Genomic DNA, 6337 nt, shown 5'->3' on the forward strand with positions numbered 1-6337 from the left:
CCACTGTATACCCAGCGAGACATATCCCGAGACTGGACTCTCCTTCACCCAGTCGAGGAAATTGTATCAATTGCGTTGAGAAACCAGCTGATCAGATCCATATTCCTTAAATTTTTGGAAAATATGTAAAAAGAGGCTTCGAAAAAGGAAAGAGGGGGGGGCACCAGGAGACAGAGAGACAGAGAGAAAAGAAACACGTCCGCCTTCCACCAGGAGCAGAAAAAAAAAAAAAAAAGAAAGAAACCTACAGCAGAATCAGGTTCAGGATCAGGTTCAGGATCAGGATCAGGATGAGCGACCTTCTGCCTCAACCAGCTAGGTATTGAGAGGACAGGAAAGTGAACCAAACAGGAAGTGACCCAAGTGTAGTATCGTTGGAAAGGAAACAAAGAAAAATACAGGTTATTATCAGCAATTACTGCAAATACAAATATGGAGAGTAGAGAGACTAAAGACAGCAGCAGAGTGAGGAAATGTGGTCAGTTTGTCCTCTAGCAGTCTAAGCTTATAGCAGCAGAACAAATGGGTAGCTCAGGAAACCCAGCCCCACCCTAACTATAGGATTTATCACAAAGGGAAGTTTTAAGTCTGGTCTTAAAAGTAGAGGGTTTCAGCCTCACAAACAGGAAGTTGGTTCCACAAGAGAGGAGCCTGAGAACTGAAAACTCTGCCTCCTGTTCTACTTTTAGAAACTCTAAAAACCACAAGTAAACAAAGTGCTCTGTTAGGAAAATATGGAACAATAAGATTTTTAATATAACATGGAGCTTTATTGTTGAGAGCTTCTTGTACATGTATGCCATGTTGTATGTTCAAACATGGAATATGACTTCTCTTTTTTTTCCATTAGATGTTGACCTGCGGGAGGTTTTAGATGAATATAGGATCGGTCAGAGGAGGAAATGGATGAAGGAAATGATGAATCAGAAAGTAGAACCTTCCTTAACATTGGGCTCTATGTCACAGAGAGACAAAGTGAAGAGGTTCATACCCAACATGAGCTGAGACAGCTAGAGTTAGCTTCCAAGATCAAGATCCTCCATAAGATGCCAATCAGATGTCAGGACATCTTTAAGGCCTTACCTAAGCAACATGGATCAATCAGAGTGGTTCTGACAAACAGCGTTGCTGGCGTTGGAAAAACCTCCTTGGTGCAGAAGTTCACTCTGAACTGGGCCAAGGGCTTGGAGAATCAAGATGTCAATGTGGTGATTCTGCTTTCATTCAGGGAACTGAACTTGATCAGAAATGAGCAGTACAGTTTTCTCACTCTGATCCATGTTTTTCATCCAGTATTACAGCAGCTACCCACAGAGATGCTGTCTGTCTGTAAACTTCTCTTCATCTTTGACGGCCTGGATGAAAGCAGACTTTTATTGGATTTCAACAACAGTCGGCTGGTTTCTGATATCACACAAAAGTCATCAGTCAGTGTGCTGCTGACAAACCTCATCAAAGGGAATCTATTTCCCTTGGCTCTAGTCTGGATAACTTCCCGACCTGCAGCAGCCAATCAGATCCCTCCTTTGTGTGTTGACAGGGTAACAGAAGTACGAGGATTTAATGACAACCAGAAGGAGGAATAATTTAGAAGGAGATTTAGTGATGAAGAGCTGTCCAGCAGAATCATCTCCCACATCAAGACCTCCAGGACCCTCCACATTATGTGTGGAATCCCAGTATTCTGCTGGATCACTGCTACAGTTCTGGAGCACATGTTGACCACAGAGCAGAGAGGAGAGCTGCCCAAGACCGTGACTGACATGTACTCACACTTCCTGCTGGTTCAGGCAAACATAAAGAAGAACAAGTACCATGAAGGACCTGAGACCAGTCCACAGGAGCTGACGAAGGCTGACAGGGAAGGTCTTCTGAAGCTGGGGAGGTTGCCATTTGAACACCTGGAAAAAGGAAACATCGTGTTCTATGAAGAAGATCTGAGGCAATGTGGTGTTGATGTCACAGAGGCCTTGGCATACTCAGAAGTTTGTACAGAGATTTTCAAAAAAGAGTTTGTGATCTTCCAGAAAGCAGTCTACTGCTTTGTTCATCTGAGTGTTCAGGAGTTTCTGGCTGCAGTCTACATGTTCCACTGTCACACTAATAGGAGAAAAAAGGTAATGAAGAGATTCCTGAAGGACAAACACAGAAGCTCAAGCCTTATGTCTTCTTTTAAAACATTTTCCAGATGTTCTGGAATTTGTGATCACTCTTCCAGAGATGTCTCATCCTTGGATATCTTTCTGATGAAAGTCATGGAGAACTCCATCAGGAGTAAAAGTGGCCATCTGGACCTATTTGTTTGTTACCTTTATGGCCTCTCTGTAATGTCAAGCCATACACTCTTAGGAGGTCTGCTGGGTCAGAGAGAAAACAGTGCAGAAATCATCCAGACAGTGATTAATAACCTGAAGACGATGAACACTCTTAATGCATATTCTGAGAGAAGCATCAACATCTTTCACTGTCTGATGGAGATGAAGGACCTCTCAGTTCATCGGGAATTCCAAGAATTCCTCAAGTCAGAGAACAGATCAGACAAAAAACTCTCAGAGATCCCGTGTTCAACTTTGGCCTACATGCTGCAGGTGTCAGAAGAGGTTCTGGAGGAGTTGGACCTGAAAAAATACAACACATCCCAGGAAGGACTACTGAGACTCATTCCAGTTGTGAGGAATTGCAGGAAAGCTCAGTGAGTATATGATGATGAGAATGATTGTCTGTCTGTCTGTCTGTTTGTTTGAAGAAATTGAAGACAATCTGCCAAAGGTGTGAGGTGATCGACCAAGGGGGTCTGAGGTGCCTCCCCAAGAAACATTGGAAATTTAAAACATCATAAATGCATTTTCATGGCATTTGAAAGAAAAGTGGGAGGGTGTTTGAAGAGTACAGAATCAGCAGTTTTTGAGGACAATTTGTGAGAATCTTTGGCTGTTTGGAAGGACTGGCAGAATCTTCAGAAAATCAGATGGAGAATTCGTTTAGCCAAGTATCTCCCAAGGCATTAAAGCTGAAGTATGTAATCTTGCCAGTTAAAAGACTTACAGCAGCATTTTGGACTTTCTGTAGGTGAGCAACAGAAGAAGCACTGACCCCTATATAAAGTGCATTGCAATAATCCAGCCAAGTGGTGATGAAAGCATGGATTACTGTCTCAAAGTGCTTTTTTGAAAGAATTGGCTTTATTTTAGCCAGCGGCCTCAAATGAAAGAAGCTTAATTTAACCACTGCTCTGATTTAATTATCAAGTTTACAATCAGTCTCCACTTTGATCCCCTAGGTTTGCGATGACTGGCTTTGTATATTGAGCCAAGGAATCTAGATCCACACTGGGGGTCTCAGTGGAGAGTCATTTATAAAGTTCTTCTTGTATTTGGGGGTTGATTAAACCACTGCAAACAATGCTGTGTGAGAGCTACACAACTCAAACAGGCCCAATTCAAAGCTGCTGATTGAGGATGGAGACAATTGTGAACATTTATTTTGACTTTTAAAAATAGTTACTATTCCTCTTCCTCAGCCAGACATCCTCAGGGAATTAAAATAGCAGAAATACTCCTGTAAAAGTGAATTTAAAAAGTCACCAATACACAGCCACGTCTAAGCTACTGACAGAAGATCTAATTCTTTAGACTTGAGGAAATCCTTTAAGATAAAATTTGTTTGCTAGTGATCTAATGTTTACCAAGCCAATCCTGGCAGGAACCAGGTGTGTCAGCCATCCTGGAGGCCTGACACAGAGGCCGCAGGTTCTGCAGACTCAGCCTGCGCAGAGGAGATGACAGGAGTGGGGTCCCGGCTTCCCTCTTGACCAATCAGTGGTGGTGTTACAACAACAGCGCTTGCTTGCTGAAAGATGGCTGCACCCATGGATCGACAAAAATGATAAAAAATAAACAATTAATGGTGATTAAAGACTGCACTTCCTCAGATTATTCTTCCTCAGACAGTTCTTTGCCACATTGTACTTCTTTAGATTGTACTTTCCAACACCACACTTTTTCAAACTGTAATTCCTTAGACTGTACTTCCCTAGACTGTACAGAAAACACTAAAGTCAATAATCAAGCAGGACCCTTCCACCCCACTGTAATCTCTCCATTACAGCAAATCAAAGATTAACTGTCTGCAGGTATGTGCAACTCTGATGAGAAACATTTCATCACATTAACCAGTCAGATAAGATGAACCTAACTACTGATGGGAAGAAAAATGACCAAACAGGAAGTGTGAAACTGTTTTCTGTTCAAATATAAAGAAAATTTGTTCATTTTTGTAATTAAATATTTTTCTTTTATATATGTTTTGACAGACTCTTTAACTGTGGCTTGTCAGAAACTCACTGTGAAGTTGTGGCCTCAGTTTTGAAGTCCAACCCCTCCCATCTAACAGAACTGGACCTGAGTCTGAATGACCTGCAGGATTTAGGAGTGATGCTTCTGTCTGCAGGATTGGAGAGTCCAAACTGTAAACTACAGAAGTTAAGGTGATTATTATCATAATTGTTAATATTAATATTATTATTTAAAGTATTTATTATTTATTTATGGGTTTTTTTGGGGGGGTCAGACTGGGAAAGCTTCGTATAAGTGTCAGCTGAACTCATGATTGTAGTTGTGTCAGGAACAGAGCATTCACTTTCAGTGTGGGCACCAGGATTCATAGTCACGGTTCTGTAGATGAGATGGGACCGTATTATTATGTATTAATAGATATTAATGTTGAGCTGCACATATGAAACCAGAACACAACAAAATAATCTAGAAATAATTTTATTGAACTATCCATCCATCCATTCATTCTCTTCCGCTTATCCGGGGTCGGGTCGCGGGGGTAGCAGCCTAAGCAGGGAGACCCAGACTTCCCTCTCCCCAGCCACTTGGGCCAGCTCCTCCGGGGGAATCCTAAGGCGTTCCCAGGCCAGCCGAGAAACATAGTCCCTCCAGCGTGTCCTGGGTCTTCCTCTGGGTCTCCTCCCAGACATTAGACATTTTATTTAGACAAAATACTAATAAGGATATACATCATCCAATTGAGGATACAAAAATAAATTCAAAGATGCTGAAAATTCTAAAATAAGATGCTTTAAAGTACATTCCTATGCTCGTTGTCAGTACTTTATGGCTTCTAACAGGGGGGTGGCTGAACACATAAATAAAGGCATGAAGGAGATGACTGAAAATTAACCAGTCAAAGAAAAGTTGACTGTAATAGAAACAAGATTCCGAGTTGCTCAAGCACTTAACTTTTCACTGGAATTTGTATTTTTAGATATGGAGATCCATAATTTCAGAATTCTTCTTCATGGCAGACTTAATGTATTATATTATCAATATATGTATTGTTGACCCAGTACCCTGTGATGAAATTCATCTCTTAATGAGTCATTTTTATTCTGAATATTTTTAAAATCCTAAATGTTACATTACTCTGAAATGCACATCCTCATCTTGTTTTGTATTGCAGCATTATCTCTGCCAGTTTCGGCTGCAAAAATCAGTTGTGTAGCCTCCAGCTGAGCGCAGCACACAAACCTTACTCCTCTCCGTGTACTGTGTTCCTGTCGGCTGGAATTTGCCTTTCGTTAAGTTGCTCCTGTTTGTTATCCTGCAGCGCCCTGCAGTCCTCACAGATTACCTTTCTGCAACTCACTCAATCCGAACAGAGCCGGACTTCAGGGAGGCTCTCAGTCCACTCCCAGTACCCCCAAGGTCTGACCTTGCACGTTTTGCTTTTTTTTTAATGACCACGTAATTCCACATCGGTAGCAATAGAGCCAAGAAACCGATCTGACCCCACTTACAGAAAGAGCGAATGCGCAGAGACAGAAGAACTGCATCCCCGGGTTATGGGTCTCCTCTGAGAAGATCTGAATCCCCTGCAAGTGTCACCAAGCACTTGGCTTCCCCTACTACCTCCAAGTAAGACAATATGTTGTTGAAACGAAAAAAAAAAAAAGGACTAGTTAAACATTTAATTTTTAAAGTTTTGACATCTATGTTTTTGTGCAGGTTGGTGTCGAAGATGCGTGCCCAGTCTCCCAGCAGTTTACATCAGTACCACCATTCTCCTACGCGACATCGTCCAAACCCGCCGAACGGCGATAAAAAAACAGAAGATAAGAAGGTGGAGAAAACGCCTGGACAATCTAAATCTGAGAAAACCAAAACTGACGCCGGCAGCTTAAGTTCACCCTCGCATGTTGAGAAGAAAACGCCCTCCGGGACGGATTCTTCAGAGAAGAAATCACAGAGTGGAGACAGGAGTAAAGGTGAACTTTAGGGCATTTTATCTCACGTTTATTTTTAGGTACAGTTTGCCTTTTTTTTTTTTTTTT

The 6337-nt window shown here is 41.8% G+C and overlaps 1 long non-coding RNA gene and 1 pseudogene across 1 annotated transcript; both read left to right on the plus strand.

The window, feature by feature from the left end:
* Positions 1–217: 217 nt before the first annotated feature.
* LOC108246225 overlaps positions 218–6337 on the plus strand; it is a 14026-nt pseudogene continuing 7906 nt past the window's right edge.
* On the plus strand, positions 4929–6265 carry LOC108246226. The gene is made up of 3 exons (XR_001809020.3): positions 4929–5711; positions 5806–5921; positions 6012–6265. It is a non-coding gene; the product is annotated as an uncharacterized LOC108246226 (long non-coding RNA).

Source organism: Kryptolebias marmoratus, linkage group LG22 (assembly GCF_001649575.2).
Source record: "Kryptolebias marmoratus isolate JLee-2015 linkage group LG22, ASM164957v2, whole genome shotgun sequence".
NCBI classification, from domain to species: domain Eukaryota; kingdom Metazoa; phylum Chordata; class Actinopteri; order Cyprinodontiformes; family Rivulidae; genus Kryptolebias; species Kryptolebias marmoratus.